Here is a 17391-nt window from a genome sequence, read left to right as displayed (position 1 = left end):
TCGAATACCTCACGAATATGGATTTTATGTTCTTCTTACTATAATGTCATCTAAGTAAGACACTGCAAAATTTAGGCCTATTAACACGGTATCCATAATTTGTTGGAATAAATTTGGGGCTAATTTCAATCCAAAAGTCAACTATTTTAGCGCATATAATCCTTTATGTGTATTTCATTCAAATTAGAAAAAATTTCCTCGGGTGTGGGGAGCAGACAGTTATGATTTTTTAAGCAATCATTTAGTCCAGTTGATAAATCAGCACATACCCTGATCTTTTTATTTTTTTTACATATACTGTGGGCGATTCCCACTCAGAATAATCCACTTTTTTAATAACTCCATTTTCTTTGAGTCTCTTTAGTTCTTCATCTATTGTTTCCAGTGAAGAGAATAGAACCTTCCTTTTAGGTTTTAACACCGGTTTAGCTTATATTAAATTTCTCTCTCTTTCTCTCTCTCTACTTTTTTCTCTCTCTATATATATATGTTGATTTTTCTACTTAAATAAATAGACAATAAACTAAACACGACAGACTACCTGGAATACAACATTCGACGCGTTATTGTCAAGATTTAGCCCAATTTGATGCGTAGAGTTTGTGGAAATTGAACCGCTAGCTTACGACATATACGTGCGAAGCGCGGGATTATATGTTCGAACTTGTATTAAAATTTAATCAATAGTCCATTCCGTTATTCTGTAATCCAATATTTAACAACCTTTATAGAACTATGAAATAATTTATCGAAATAAAACCTAAACTGGATAGAAACCTTTAGCACTTCACAATTGTATTTTTTCGTGTTACTCGCATTGAGGATTGAACCTTCAACCCACAGAAAAGTGTAATTTGGGAAAATTCAGTTGTAAGTTAGACTCTTGGGTGTTCAACCACCAGTGCGGACAGAATAAATATCAGTAAATACAATTGTGAATTTCTTAGTCATGGCTGATGGAACGAAAGCACGCTAACTCCATGAATTAAATAGAAATTCCGTGCAGATAATTGAGTTCGACAGAAAGATTCTCGAATTCGATAGAAAGATTCTCGAATTCGATAGAAAGATTCTCGAATTCGATAGAAAGATTCTCGAATTCGATAGAAAGATTCGTAAGTTCGATAGAACGATTCGTAAGTTCGCTTGTCGTTGGTAAAAACAGGACGGGTTATATTTGGAAAACCTTTCAAGAGGTCCGTGTATGGGTCCGTGGCACCCTTTAATATGACCGGGCTTATCTCCATAGTTCTATTAATCTTCCCCTGCACGGTAAGTCCGGTGCTGGTGTCGATTAGTTTACCGCGCTTAACGTCCACGAGCATGCCAAAATGATGCAGGAAATCCGCTCTCAAAATCGGGACGGGCAGCTTCGCGATGGTAAAAATCCCAGATTTAATGTTAGGGATTTTTCTCCGAAGGTCGGGATGGATGAGTGGTTCACGGCTTGTAGGCAGAAGGTCGACTGGGGTCGTCCCTCTTTCGCCAATTTCTTGGGGATAATGCTGACTTCCGCACCGGTATCAACGAGGAATCGTGTACCAGTGTTTTTGTCCGTCACATAAAAGGTGCGACTAATGTGGTTTCTGCCAGGGGTGTTGGTCGCCCCTACCGCCTGGCCTGGCCGTTTCCCGCTTGCCTGTCATTTTTTTCGAAGGAACAAGGCTTGCGACACCGGAATGCCCTTTCGCCGAAACGCGCGTGGAAATGACAGAGCCTGTCGCTCTCTCAACTGCTACTTCGTCATCGCGGATGGTCCTGCCTCCTCGAACGCGGGTGTTGGTTTGTTCGGAGCTCCATGCCACGTACCTGTTCACTCAGGTTCTCAATGAGTTGGGCCTGTCTCTCCAGTTCTTCGCGGATATCTATGGAAATGGCCGAGGTCTCAGGAAAGGAATCCTTTGAGGGCTGAGCGTGGACTGGGGCTACGGAAACTGCAACTTCCATAATTTTGTCTGCCAACTCCGCCAATTCCTCGACCGGTGTGGTATCCGTGGAAGAAGCGAGGATCATTTGGATATTGGACGGTAGTCTGCTGACAAATAACTGCCTGAGGATGTCCGGCTGTAAAGCGCTCTCGCCCAATAACTGTTTCATCCGTCTGAGCAGTTGGGATGGTGTCCGGTCGCCAAGTTCATCCTCGACCAGTAGTTGCCGGAGACGCTTCTGCGGGGAGTCGGTTATTCTTCTTATTAACTCCGACTTGAAGGTGTCGTAGGTAACAGATCCTGGGGGAGCCATAATTAAGTCGCGCACTTCAGCCATCACTTTATGTGTGAGCGCGGCTACCATGTACTGTAGTTTCGTCATTTGATTCTGAATTCGCTGCGTGAATAATTGTGCTTCCACATGTGCGAACCACAACATCGGGTCGTGTGTCCAGAAAGGCGGAATTTTGAGAATGCCCTGTACTGCCATGGTCGACGATAAGGTATCACTGTCCATATCCGTGCGTGTTCTGACAAAGTCTGACGAGAGGAGTCACCAGTGAAGCGACCTGTTACCGGTGATAGAGATAAAGTGGCAACAAGTTACTTACAAATATTTCTTGGAAAAATAAATAAAAAATACCGTCAGATTGGCGTAAAAAGATAATGATGTAGATTTATTTATCGGAGAGTTACATGGAGTAGAAGTTTATTATCTAGTGAGTTCTTACGGTAGAAATCCTTCTGACTGAGGAAATTGTTTTTTTAAATAGCTGGTTTAAGGAGTAAAGGTTATTAAAAAGAGGAGCTCATGGAATAGTTAAAATCCACATGGGTTTAGAGTTCATGGTAAGAGCATGTGTTGAAAACACGTGTTTTTTAAAATAAGAGTTCATGGGAGTAGTTAAAAGTTTGTTACGAATTGCAACAAGAAAATGCCGCGGGGCTTTCCTTACGTTAGCTGTAAGCGTTGTCATTTTTTTAGGGTCATTTTTCTGGGCGTCTTAGTCCTGGAGAATTACATATTTTGTACACACGTGGTGAAGGCTTTGCTTAGTGCCGCGAAGGGAAAACCCGTCCTACCACGTCGAACTCTAGCCTTCTAAAGAGGAAGGGAGAAGTCCCTTGTTTCCTGTCAAGTGATTTTTTTGAGAACCGGAAACGGTGACTTCTAAAAAATGTTCCTTGTCAAGTTTGGTTCCGGCGTAGTTGCTACAAGAGTTCGACAAGATACACCCGAAGAAGGTCGGAGGTTATATCCACTGAAACGTTGTGTGAATCAAATTCAATATGAGAACAGTAGTCCGAATAAATAAAATCATATAAATATAATAATTTTATTTTCGATACTTCAGAAAAAAGAATACGTAGATAGAAAATGCGAATTCTATTATTTATATACTCGACTTAATTCTTGCGTTAAGAAACAATTTTAGAAGTAATCTAAGTTTTATTATTAGATTTATTCTATAGAATCTAAACAGTAAATAATAGTTTTAGTTTACAGATAATATCAGAGAAAAATGAAAATTGAAGTTTTACATGTAAGTACGTACTAACCGATTTTTTTTACGTCATCTGAAATTTCCAGTTGAAATAAACGGTGAATATCAAAAACTGTCTTCTATTGAAAAAAAATAACTATTTGGTCGGGTAAAATATGTAAGCGATTGGGAATTTATTTTATGAAAAGAATATAGACAGAAAAAATTCTGTAACTCACTAGCTAGGCAGAAATAAATAGCGATTTGTCAGAAGCAATGCTGTTTAGGTCTAACTAGGAAAATACGACTGACTCAAATATTATATATTAGATAATTCTTCTAACAATAGTTTTCCATTTTTAACATCTATCTATCTATCTATCTATCTATCTATCTATCTATCTATCTATCTATCTATCCTTCATTCCTTATATGCATATTTATTTTCTATTTTCCTTTCTTTTAAAACAAACGCTCATTATTTTTTTTGTAATTATTTTCATCCCAGCCTTTTTCCGTTTAGCGGTTTTACACCTTTAATTCGTCTACTTATTAGTCCTCCCCCCCCACTCTCGGTATATTTGTCTTCCATTTCCAGCTCTTTTGCGGCCACAATACACCCCTCTCTCAGTTTGTCTCTCTCTCTCTCTCCCATGTTATTCTTCGCTCCTCCTTCCCAAATTTTTACCCTCCTACTAATCCAAAACTAAGTCGTTTTCCAAGCAAACATTGTGAACACACAGACGCACACACACACACACACGGGAAAAATTGGAGTGTGGATAGGAGGTGTGGCTGAATACATAAACGGACCAAGCGCTCCCAATTAATTATCTGTTCGCGCGCGCACACACACATACGCGCGCACACACACACACACAAGGAAAATGTTGCACCCAAAATATGCTTGGGTCTTCCACTCGTATGCCTCCAGGTTGCTTGTTAAAAAATCGACAATGTCAGGCGTGTTTGTATTAAAAGGCGACAAGAATAGGATATTTTAAAAATCTTTTCTTCATTCAAGCAAAAGTTTTGTTTTAATATTGCAAAAATTCACATTTTTCTTTTTCTTTGCCATCGCATCTCTAACCGCAGTTTTTTTTTGTTAATTACACAAGAGTTAATGTTTCTGGAGAGCATAGAGACCATGTTAATGCTATGTTGCATATAACAATAGACCTCAAATAGGTAGCGACATCTTTGGTTTGGATTTAAATTAAAAAAAATATGAAGTTATTAAAAAAAAAAAAGACAAAAAAACAAAATACAAGTCGATTGGGCTAGTAACACTTAAGTTAGAAATGTCATTTTTGGGGTTGGTGGGTCCGTCCATTTTTTTTTTTTTTTTTTTTTTTTACACAGTAATCACCACTTATCAAGGCCCGGAAGCCACTCAGGGATAAGGGTTTGAAATAGTGTTTTCTTTGGTCTGCTACACTTCAGGTTAGGAGTGGAAGTTTTGGCGGCCTGTGACGCTTAAAATGAAAATAGAATTCTTGGGGTGGGGGAATGTCTGTGAAGACTTAGTTTAAACTAGAATTAAATTTGATTGGTCACGGATAGTGTCGAAATACCAATTTTTATTTCAAGATAAAGGTTTCCATTGCATTGTTTGTATGTCATGCTTAAGCATAAAGCATATTCTTTTGTCATGCTTAACTCTATCTAAATAGCAGTTTTTAGTCTGTCACGAGTCAGTTGGAAATAATGTATTTTGGTCTATCGTGATTAATTTTGAAAGCACGCTTTTTAGTGTGTCACGATAAATTCTGAAATGTTAGTGCTTTTGCCTTTTTGTCTGTTACGATCTAGTTTGAAATAGCGATTTTTGTTCTGTCACGTTTAAGTGTGAAATAGCATTTTCTTCGGTCTGTTATGATTGATTTTGAAATAGCGTTTTTGGATCCGTCCCAAATGACTTATGACTTATAATTTTTTGGTCTCTACCTATTAAGTTTAAAAAAGCGTTTTCTGGTTTGTCAATATTAAATTTGAAATAGCGTTTTTTAGTTTATTACTATTCAGTTTGAAATAGTGTTTTTTTTTTGGTTTGGCTGTAACAGAATGCGAATGCGCATATGCATATACGAAATAACGTCACGGTAGAAAAAAAAACTATAAAAAGGAAGAGCACGTTCGAGAGGTCAGAGGTCAGAGGTCAGAGGTCAGAGAAAAAGAAGCACGATTACATTTTATTCGGGAAAATACCCTGAAATATATGTTGCTGTCGCAAAAAAGGAGTCCAGTTATTATTTGTTCTATGTTCCTTGCATGTAAATCCCGTGTGCAAACGTGTACATCGTTGCATGACACGTTTAGTTGGAAATAAAAATTTTTGGTCTGTCACTATTAAATTTGTAATAGCGTTTATTCGTCTGTCACGTTTAAATTAAAAGTAGCATTTTTTGGTCTGTCAAGCTTTAGTTTTGCTCAGCATCGTTTTTGTCCTCCTCATGTTTAAGTTTCAATAATATTTTCGTCTTTTTATAATGTTTAAGTTTGAGATGCCATTTTTTTCTCTGTAGAAATTAAATAATCTTTTTGGTAAATTCCTCGATGAGTATTGATTATTTTTTTTTACCATATAATACTATATAGTTTCTTCCTTAGTCAGTCCGTCCGTTACGATTTGAAAAAGGCTAAATACATTTTTTGAAGGTTAGACTGCTTCAAAGAATGCCTAATTCGCGAAATTTGACTTAAAAATGCCAATCTCGTAACCCTGGCAATTAACAATAGAGTTACTTCCGTTTAACGGAGTTTCTTTCTCGAATATCATTATAATAATATATGATCATTGTTTTAATAGTGTGAGAAAAAAAAAAAAACTCGCTTGTAGTAATTTTGAGGTACAGCGGGTTTTCACCGAAGTACTAAGTCAATGAAACGTTATGTAAAAAATGGAACATTCGAAAGTAATACGGTAATAAAAAGGAAAACATTATACGCCAATAGGTGCTGGACTAGGTGTGTCAGAAATTTCGTGAAAAATAGTGAATAATTCCACCCCGTCTTTCTAAGCTTATAACTCCGCGAAAAATGTAATTCAAGCCCTAATTTTGTTTTTCAATTAAAGGAGCAAGGACCACGGTTTCATTAAAAAAAACAAAAAAACACAAACAACGTGTTTAAAAAAAAAAGGTTTTAAACTTCGGACTTTACAGGTAAATTTCTAAAAAACACTACTTTTTTTGTTTTAAATTTGAATATATTATTTATTGACCTTTTCTCTTCAATTTGTGATATATGAAACTTTGGTGAGTAAATTATTTACTTTTTAATAGTAAATTATTTACTTTTTAATAGACACTTGAAAATGGGGGGGGGGGGCTTGAATTAAAAAAAAAAACGTTTGTCTAAAATATTATAATCGGTTTATTGGAAAGAGCATAAATTTCACATTGACCCTGAAAATATCGTAAAAATAGAATCAATAGAAAAATTTTGATAGATTTTTAAAGTTTAAAAATTGAAAAATATTGAGTTCGTAAAATTCATTACTGTTTAAAAAAAATTTCTATTACTTTTAAAACAACTTTAATAGTTTATTTTTGAAGTATAATCCATAAAGAAAATAAACAACCCACTTTTAAAAGAGAAATTACGAGTTTTTTATATTTTATTTGCAGTTTCATGTTAGGGGTGTAAAAAATTCCAACAAAAATTCTGATACACCTAGTGCTGGACTGAAGGAGTAAATTAAAGATTATCTCTTACAATGTGATGCTATTATTTGTATTGAACTATGTATCACAATAAAACTTTCTGAATATCCATTAGTACTTATTAATTTATCTCATTTGGCTTAGTTTAGTATTTAAAATACAATGGATACTATTTTGATAAAAATATTTATAAACCCAATTTATACGCTATTCAAAAAATATCACCTTTATGAAAACATATTTGTTGAGTAAATATATTTCTCATTCCGTGGAATTTCCACGGGTCCTGCTAGTTTTGATTATTTAAGCAACTTTTCTAATCTTAAATGTTATACAACGTTTCGGCCGATGTAACCTCGAACATTCTCGAATTGAATTTTGTCGAACTCAGAAATATGTACATAATTTCGAACGTAGTAAAAAAAACATGGTAATAAATGTAGTAAAAATATTAATAAACATACTAATATATTAATAAATAGGCAATAAATAAAGTAAAAATGAAAGTAATAAACACAATAATGAAAGCAGAAAAAATATAGAAATAAACATAAATAAAAAACAAGTTATAAACATGGATGTAAATACAGTAATAAACATAGAAATAAATATTGTAATAAGCAAAGTAATATATATATATATATATATATATATATATATATATATATATATATAATAAACATAGTAATAGGCACAGTAAAACATAGAAATAAATATTAAAATATAAATAATAATACATATATTAACAAATATGGTAATAAACATAGTAATAAACTAAATAATAAATGTAGCAATAAACATAGTAATACGTATTGCAATAACTATAGAAACATATATAGTAAAATATATGGAAATAGTTATAGTAATAATCCCTATAATATACAGTCCTGGTCAAAATCATAAGACCACTTAAGAACGTAAGCGTTTACGCATATTATCGAATGTTAAATCAAACAAATGGTTGAAACCATTGCCAAAAGGGAAAATATTATGGAAAAAAAATGAAATCTGCTTCATTCGAAACCTTAACCCTGATCTAATAATTATTTTTTAAAAAACATGGAATGTACGTTTTGGTTTTGGCACAGATAAAGAGTGGGGAAAATTTTGACAGTGGTTTTAGCTAAACGGGTGTTTTTCGTAAAAGATTGGCGAGGGGGGACCAGAGATTGGAGCTCAGACGAGTAATTGCCATGGAAGTAAGGATAAAATAAACACAGGCTCGCGAGGTCTCTCCTGTGTGAGAGAGATTGCAGGGAAGAGAAAAGAGCATCCCCCACTAAGCCATGAAGTCTATTTCGTACTCTGTCAAGGCAGGGTAGGCTATTTTAGCAGTTCCTGCCCAGATGTGGCAGCAGTACTCCATCCTTGGACGTACTTGGGTTGTATATAGATAGATAATTGCATCAGCAGTTAGATATTTTCTGGAACGGTAGAAGGATTCTACCATTTTCCCAGCGACCTTGGCAACTGACTTGATGTATGTGTTCCATTTCAGGTCAAGAGTAAAGGTCAAACTCAGAAGCTTATCAACACATGGAGCTTCCCCTAGACGAGAGCCATCCATTTCAATTGATGCCAGATGGAGATCAGAGCGTTGATGATCTAAAGATAGGAGCTTGGTTTTAGATACATTAAAAGTAATCAGCCACCTCTTCTCCCACTGTACCACGCGCTCAAGATCAGAGGAGAGAGAATTAGAGAGAACTTTGTCATTTACGGCTTTTGATGTGTTTCCATAGATGGTTGTGTCGTCAGCATAGATATCAACGAATGATTTAAGTATGTGTCTTGGGAGATCATTGATATAGATCAGGAAGAGAGTTGGGCTCAGGATCGACCCCTGAGGGACTCCAGCATTAATACTGTGGCTTCTGATTTCTGTCCATCAACCACTACTTTTATGAGCCTATCAGAGAGAAATTATTTAATGATTGAGAAAGCATTCCCAGTTATACCGTAGCTGGAAATCTTGTGAAGTAGGCCCTTATGCCATACCTTATCGAAAGCCTTCGATATGTCAAGAGCAGTTGCCCTAGAAAGGAAGCCTTTGTCGAGAGATTTACTAATCTTATGAGATGTAACCGTTAGCATATCTGTAGATCTAGCAGCACGGAAACCATATTGCATGTCACTAAGGTGCTGAGGTGGTTGACTACTTCTCTATTTAATATGGATTTTAGCAACTTACTCATGATACACAGGAGACTTATTGGTCTGTACTAAGAGGGAGACGACTTATCACCTGAATTCTTAAATACAGAGCATACTGATAAGGTTTTCCAGGGTGTTGGGACGCACTTCTCCTTAAGACAACGCTTAAACAGTTTTGTAAGTATGGGGAAAAGTTCTGGTTGAAGCTTTTTCGGCACTGTAATTGGAATACCGTCAGGACCAGTTGCTTTACTGGAATCAAGGTTCTTGATTAGCTTGGCGACCTCACGCGCAGATATTTTTATGTTGCATAGCGTGTTGTCTGTTATAGGAGGAAATACGGCGAGTTGATGGCGTTCATCGCATAGAGTAGAATTAGCTGCAAAGTTCTTGGCAAATAGTTTGGCCTTGTCGGATGCTGACGAGATGACCTCAGGTCTATTGATGATGGTTGGGATAGAACGCACGCTTCTGTTTAGGATCCTATTTGCTATTTGCCAAAACTGGTAGGAACCAAGCCTCTGCTCAGCTACTTTGGATTTAACAGACTGAGCATATAGCTCTCTTGCATTTTTTATTACTCTTTCAAAATGGTTGCTGGCAGTCCTGAAGGCAGCTTTAGTCTCAGTGCATCTATTACGTTGGTAGCTATGGAAAAAGTTATTTCTGTGCGCGATCGCAGCAGCACATTCTGGGGAGAACCATGGCTGGCTGGTAGGTTTTTGTTGGAATTTTTTGGATGGTATGAATCAGTCTATGTCTACAACCATTAGGTCAGGTCTGATACTTATGGAGGACACATCCTTTTTAAACATGCAATGCAGGGGTAGATCAGATATAAATGTACAGAAGCTATCCCAGTCAGCCGTAGAGTATCGATATACAGTACGGTGGAGGGGTACATCTGAAGACTTATTGCAGACGTTTTTATCTTAACTGCTACAACAGAGTGGTCGGAAGATCCCAGAGGAGACAGGACAGAATATGAACATAGTTCAGGGGAAGTTGTGATAAAAAGGTCTAGAAGGCTAGCGTACTGACTGGAAGTATCGAGCACACGGGTGGGCTCGTGAACAATCTGGGTGAGGTCATAGGCAATGGAAAAATCATGACAGAACCTCCCCTCATCATCTGTCTTGTTCGAGTGGGTTAGCCATTTCACATTGTGGATATTAGTCGAAGGATGAGCAGACACGATGTGATCAATTTTCTCAGATAAACTCTTAAAGATAGTAACTCTGCGGTTGTGGGGGCGATAGAGGGCAAATATAAATGGAGTGGTATAAGCAAGTGCAACCTGGAAGGACATATAAGGTAAATGAGGGTATTCACTGGAGATATCCCTTCCAGACGGAAGCCATCGTTAATGTAGGCACATATTCCATGCCGATGGCGATCTTGGGGGTCAGATTTAGATATTAAGTTAGAGTATCCTTTAATTATGAACTCGTCTAGGGAAGTTGTTGGCCCTATGCCAGTTTCGCTTAGGAAGAATATGCCTGGGTTCGTCTTCTGTAATTGGGTTTCAACCTCTGGAAGGTTGGAACGTTGACCCCTGATGTTGGAGAAAGAGACATGGTAGTTGGAGGATGGGCTTCTAGGTTTATTCGTGTTCTTTTTTTTCTGGGTTGTTAAATAGCACTTTCGGATATTTTAAAAAGTCTTCTCGGATACTATTGTAATTTAAGTTTTAAATAGCACTTTCCGATAGTTGTAAGAGCTTTTGTCGGATATTTTTGCAGCTTAAGTTCTAAGGATGATTCTCGGATATTTTCGAAAGCTTTTCTGAATACTTTTGCAGCTTAAGTTTTAAATAGAATTTTGGGATATTTTTAAGAGCTTGTTCGATTCTTTTATAGCTTAAATGTTAAATAGCCTTTTCGAATATTTTCAATGTAGTTTAAGTTTTAAATACCACTTTCGGATATTTGTAAGAGTTTTTTCAAATACTTTTATATCTTAAGTTTTAAATAACATTTTTTTTAAATATTTTTAAGAGCTTTGTCGGGTACTTTTTAACTTTTTTTTTTTTTTTACATAGGCATCACCACATTATCAAGGCCCAGAGGCCACTCAAGGATAAGGGTTAAAGAGTGTACAGTAGAAATTGGACAATATAGTAATCATTAGTAATGAAAATTTGGTAAATTTGATAACTTATATGGAACGGCTCATCAAGAACTTATTTACTTTAGACTTGAACACAACCATATTGTAGTCAGCCGGAAAGCAGGAAAACGGAAGACAATTCCACAGGCGTGCAGTTCTAAGAAAGAAGCTTTGTTCATGGAATCTACGTTTAGGTTTAGGCACAGATAAAGAGTGGGGGAAATTATTGATAGTGTTTACAGCTAGACGAGTGTTTCTTGTGAAAGTTTGGCGAGGGGGGACCATAGATTGAAGCTCAGTTGAACACTTTCCATGAAAATAACGATACATCAGAGACAAACTCGCAACATCTCTTCTGTGAGATAGAGGTTGCAAGGAGGAGAAAAGGACATATCCTACGAGGCTACGAAGTCTATTTTGAACTCTATCAAGGCAGGACAAGTCCTTTCTAGCAGCTCCTGCCCAGATGTGGCAACAGTATTCCATCCTTGGACGTACCTGGCTCTTATATAGATAGAGAATAGCATCAGCAGTGAGATATCTACCGGATCGATAGAAAGATCCCACCATTTTTCCAGCGGCCTTGGCAACAGATTTGATATAAGTGTTCCATTTAAGATCAGGAGTAATGGTCAAGCCCAGAAGCTTGTAAAAACTTGAGGCCTCCTGAAGACGAGAGCCATTCATTTCAATTGATGACAAATATGGATTAGAATGTTGATGATGTAAAGAGAGAAGCTTGGTTTTAGATGCATTAAAAGTAACCAGCCACTCCTTTCCCCATTGTACTACGTGCTCAAGATCAGAGGAGAGAGAATTGGAGAGAACTTGGTCGTTTACTGTCTTAGATGTGGTACCATAAATGGTAGTGTCGTCAGCATAAATGTCTACAAATGATGTAAGGATATGATTTGGAAGATCATTAATGTAGATCAGGAAAAGAGTTGGGCCCAGGATGGATCCCTGAGGGACACCGGCATTAATACTGTGAGCTTCTGATTTTTGCCCCTCAACTACTACTCTTATGAACCTATCAGAAAGAAATGATTTAATAATTGAGAAGACTTTTCCAGCAATACCATAACTAGAGATCTTATGAAGTAAACCTTTATGCCATACCCTATCAAAGGCCTTAGATATGTCAAGAGCAATTGCCCTGGAAAGGTTGCCTCCGTCGAGAGATTTGCTAATCCTATGCGATATAACTGTAAGCACATCTGCTGTAGATCTAGCAGAACGGAAACCATATTGAGTGTCACTAAGAAGGTTATTTTTGTTGAGATGGTCGATTACTTCTGTATTTAACACAGATTCCAGCAACCTACTCATGACGCACAGGAGACTTATTGGCCTGTACTGAGAGGGGGATGAGCGATCACCTGAATTCTTAAATACAGGGCATACTGATGAGATTTTCCAGGGAGATGGGAAACTATTCTCCTTAAGACAACGTTTAAACAGTTTTGTAAGTATGGGCGCTAGTTCAGGTTGAAGTTTTTTGAGTACTATAATTGGAATACCGTCAGGGCCAGTTGCTTTACTCGAATCAAGGTTTTTGATTAGCTTCGCAACATCACGTACAGATATACGTATATCACATAGCGTGTTTTCTGATACAGGAGGAAATATTGGGGGTTGGCGGTCTTGGTCGCAAAGGGTAGAATTAGCTGCAAAGTTCTTACCTGTCAAATAGCACTTTCGGATATTTACAAAAAAGCCTTTTCGGATACTGTTATAGTTTAAGTTTGAAATAGCATGTTTAGATATTTGTATTTTGTGGATATTTTTGTAGCTTAAGTTTAAATAGCATTTTTAGATATTTTTAAAAGCTTTGTCGGGTACTCCGATATTTTAACCTTCAGATAGGATTTTCGGATATCTTTGAATATAAGTTTTCTGTTTGTTACACTCAAATTAGAACTAGCAGTTTTACATGCGTGTTCTCATTTCTACGAGGCTTTGCTCGCCCTATTCATATGTAAATAAATTTTATCATAAAACGCGTAACTTGTATGGACGCATCTTATGAGGATATGTTCTTGTTTTTTTGTTGTTGCTGTGTTTTTAATGTGAAAGACTTTAAGTTTGTATGTTGAATGTTATAAAAATAATAAAATGGCCAACGCAAAAAAAGTCACGTGTTCACTGAAGCGTGTGAAAGTCGACGTTCTGTCGCCGACAGATTAAATGCTGACGGCGATGAAAATATCCAATGGTAAAATTAAACACACGGAAGAGAAATATAAAAATGGACGAAGAAAAATACGTTTGATTAACGCACAACGACGAAGATTTGGTGCAACTAATTCGATATCGTTTCTCAGTGTTAAATTCGTGGTTCCATTGTAGAATAGGGGCACCATTGGAAAAATATCACCTACCTAATTGCTTGCTTTTTGCCTATATCTCCATATTAGTAACATTGTATGACGACTTCGAGTGTCTGTGTATTTCTCGTGTCTACAGAACTTTAATTGTTTTACCCATTGAATTATTATTGATCAAATATTTATTGACACCAAAATGCAAAGACATAAGATAAAATGAAAATATAAAAATAAGTACAATTAAGAAATTAAATCTACCAGAATGCATTCCAGTTTCTTTCATAAAGCATTTTAATATTTTGTTAATATTTGTAAAGAAGAATGAATGACTTCGTGACTTATTTTATTTTACTCTTGTTCACTCTAAACAAGGTATATTGTCACTTTTTCGATCAGGCGATGTCCCGTAATGAAACGCATTACATGATTTTGAAACACTTCAATGCGATTTGCTAGTTGTTTAGTCCATGTGATACATCAAGGCCATATTTGAACTACTGGGGGGGGGCATAAATAAACTTGTACTTAAACAGTTATCGGCACGCTTTTTAAAAATTTTTATTTTAGAAAGGTGCTGTGATTTTGGAATGCCGCCCAACCCAGTTCGATTCTGTTTCAATGTTGTCTCGTGATCATTGGAGAAAGTGAGTCTATGCCCAAAATAAATGAATATTAGACATGAAATGAAGAACCAATGTTCCATTTCTTCTAATATATGTTTCGGTTATTTCATGGATTTAACCAGTAATTGCTACCACAGGCTCACGATGAAATCCAAAGAAAATCTCAGGGACAAAATTAATTCATATGAAAACTTATTAAAATAAACTTAAATGTTCTAAATGTTCCCGCTTTCCTATCGATGTATGACTCTGGTGAAGGAAATTTTTTACATAAAAATAATTGAAAACTCTTGATTATCAGTATCGTAAAGCATATAGAAAGTACAATAAATGAATAATAACATCTAGATAATATTCTGCTTCTTCCTTAGGTAGTCCGGTGTTAAGCTTTAAAGGCTAAATTGCTTAAAAAAGGCCAAATTTGCGAAATTTAGAAACCCTGGACAAAAATATGAAAATGACCTCCTTTAATGTAGCTTCGTTTTCGAATATTATCATAATACGATATGATCATTGTTGTAATGATGTAGGACAGGAACTTGTAGTAATTTCGACGTGCAGCGGTTCTTCACTGAAGAAAGCCAGCGAAACGTTAGGTAAACAAAAACAAAACAAAAAAAAAAAAAAAAAAAAAAAAACCCAAAAAACCAAAAAAAAACAACAACATCCGACTGAAACAGGCGACAACAAAGAAGAGCATTATATGTCTAAAGGCGCTGGACTGAAGCAGTAAATTAAAGATAGTCTTTTACAATGTGATTTTATTATTTATATTGATCTATGTAGCACAGTATTACTTACTGAGTATTTATTAGTACTTATAAATTTATCTCATTTGTGTCAATTCTTTATTCAAAATACTATTGGACACTATTTTCATAGAAATGCTAATGAACTGATATTTCCTGCATGTTATTGGGTTTTATGTTCAACAAACTAATTGTTTGCGCTATTCAGAAAAATATCAGCTTTATCAAAACATTTGTTGAGAAAATATATTTATTATTCCGTGGAATTTCAATATGTCCTGCTAGTTTATGATGATGATGATGATGATAATAATAATAATAATAATAATGATAATAATAATAATAATAATAATAATGATAATAATAATAATGATAATAATAATAATAATAATAATGATAATAATAATAATAATAATAATGATAATAATAATAATAATAATAATAATAATAATGATAATAATAATAATAATAATAATAATAATAATAATAATAAGAACTTTGCAGCTAACTCTACCCTCTGCGAGGAAGGGCAGCAACTCTCCGTATTTCCTCCTACAACAGACAACACCTTATACAACATACAAATATCTGTGCATGAGGTCACCAAACTAATCAAGAACCTTGATTTCAGTAAAGCAACTGGCCCAGACGGCATTCCAATTATAGTGTTGAAAAAGATTCGACCAGAACTTGCCCCCATACTTACAAAACTGTTTAAGCGTTGCCTTAAGGAGAAGTGCTTCCCAACACCCTGGAAAACCTTATCAGTATGCCCTGTATTTAAGAATTCGGGTGAAAAGTCATCTCCCTCTCAGTACAGACCAATAAGTCTCCTGTGTCATGAGTAAGTTGTTGGAATCCATATTAAATAAAGAAGTAGTCAACCACCTCAGCAGAAATAACATCCTTAGTGACATGCAATATGGTTTCCGTTCTGCTAGATCTACAGCTGATGTGCTAACGGTTATAACCCATAGGATTAGTGAATCTCTCGACAAAGGTTTCCTTTCTAGGGCAATTGCTCTTGACATATCCAAGGCCTTCGATAAGGTTTGGCATAAGGGCCTATTTCAGAAGATTTCCAACTACGGTATAATTGGAAATGTTTTCTCAATCATTAAATCATTTCTCTCTGATAGGCTCATAAGAGTAGTGGTTGATGGGCAGCAATCAGTAGCCCACAATATTAATGCTGGAGTCCCTCAGGGGTCCATCCTGGGCCCAACTCTCTTCCTGATCTATATCAATGATTTCCTAAGACACATACTTAATTCATTCGTTGACATCTATGCTGATGACGCGACCATCTACGCCAGCACATCAAAGGCTGTAAATGACAAAGCTCTCTCTAATTCCCTCTCCTCTGATCTTGAGCGCGTGGTTCAGTGAGGGAAGAGATGGCTGATTACTTTTAATTCATCTAAAACCAAGCTCCTAACTTTACATCATCAACGCTCTGTTCCTCATCTAGCACCAATTGAAATTGATGGCTCTCGTCTTGGGGAGGCTTCATGTTTTGACAAGCTTCTGGGTTTGACCTTTACTCCTGATCTGAAATGGAACACGTATATAAAGTATGTTGCCCGAGCCGCTGAGAAAATGGTAGGATCCTTCTACCGCTCCAGAAGATATCTCACGACTGATGCAATTCTCTATCTATATAAAAGCCAAGTACGTCCAAAGATGGAGTACTGCTGCCACATCTGGGCTGGAGCTTCAAAAAACAGCCTATCCTGCCTTGACAAAGTACAAAATAGACTTCGTAGTTTAGTGGGGGATGCTCTCTTCTCTTCCCTGCCACCTCTCTCCCACAGAAGAGACGTTGAGAGACTGTCTTTGTTTTATCGTTATTTCCATGGCAATGCTCGTCCGAGCACCAATATATTGTCCTCCCTCGCCAATCCTTCATGATAAACACCCGTCTAGCAAAAACCACTGTCAGTAATTTCCCCCACTCTTTATCTGTGCCTAAACCAAAACGTAGATTCCATGGACATAACATTTTCTGAGAAGTGCACGCCTGTGGAATTCTCTTCCGTTTCCCTGTTTCCCACCTGACTACAACTTGGACGTCTTTAAGTCCAACATAAACAAATTCCTGATTAATCGCCCCCTTAAGTAAGACACTTTATCAAATCTCCAATACCAACTACGATATTATCCCATTTATTATTGTACACAAAATAACCCTTATCCCCGAGTGGCTTAGTGGCATTGATAAGTTGTGATCTCCATGTAAAAAAAAAAAAAAAGATTGGATGCAATAATTTAAAAAGTATTAAAAAACTCATGCGTCACCACCGAAAATCGAAACCAAAACGTTCAGCTAACGATTTATTTTGTCTCTGCCGT

Source organism: Euprymna scolopes, chromosome 4 (genome assembly GCF_053919585.1).
Source record: "Euprymna scolopes isolate OS-2025 chromosome 4, ASM5391958v1, whole genome shotgun sequence".
Classification (NCBI taxonomy): Eukaryota; Metazoa; Mollusca; class Cephalopoda; order Sepiida; family Sepiolidae; genus Euprymna; species Euprymna scolopes.
The sequence above is the reverse complement of the archived record's forward strand: the minus strand, read 5'-3'. Positions refer to the sequence as shown.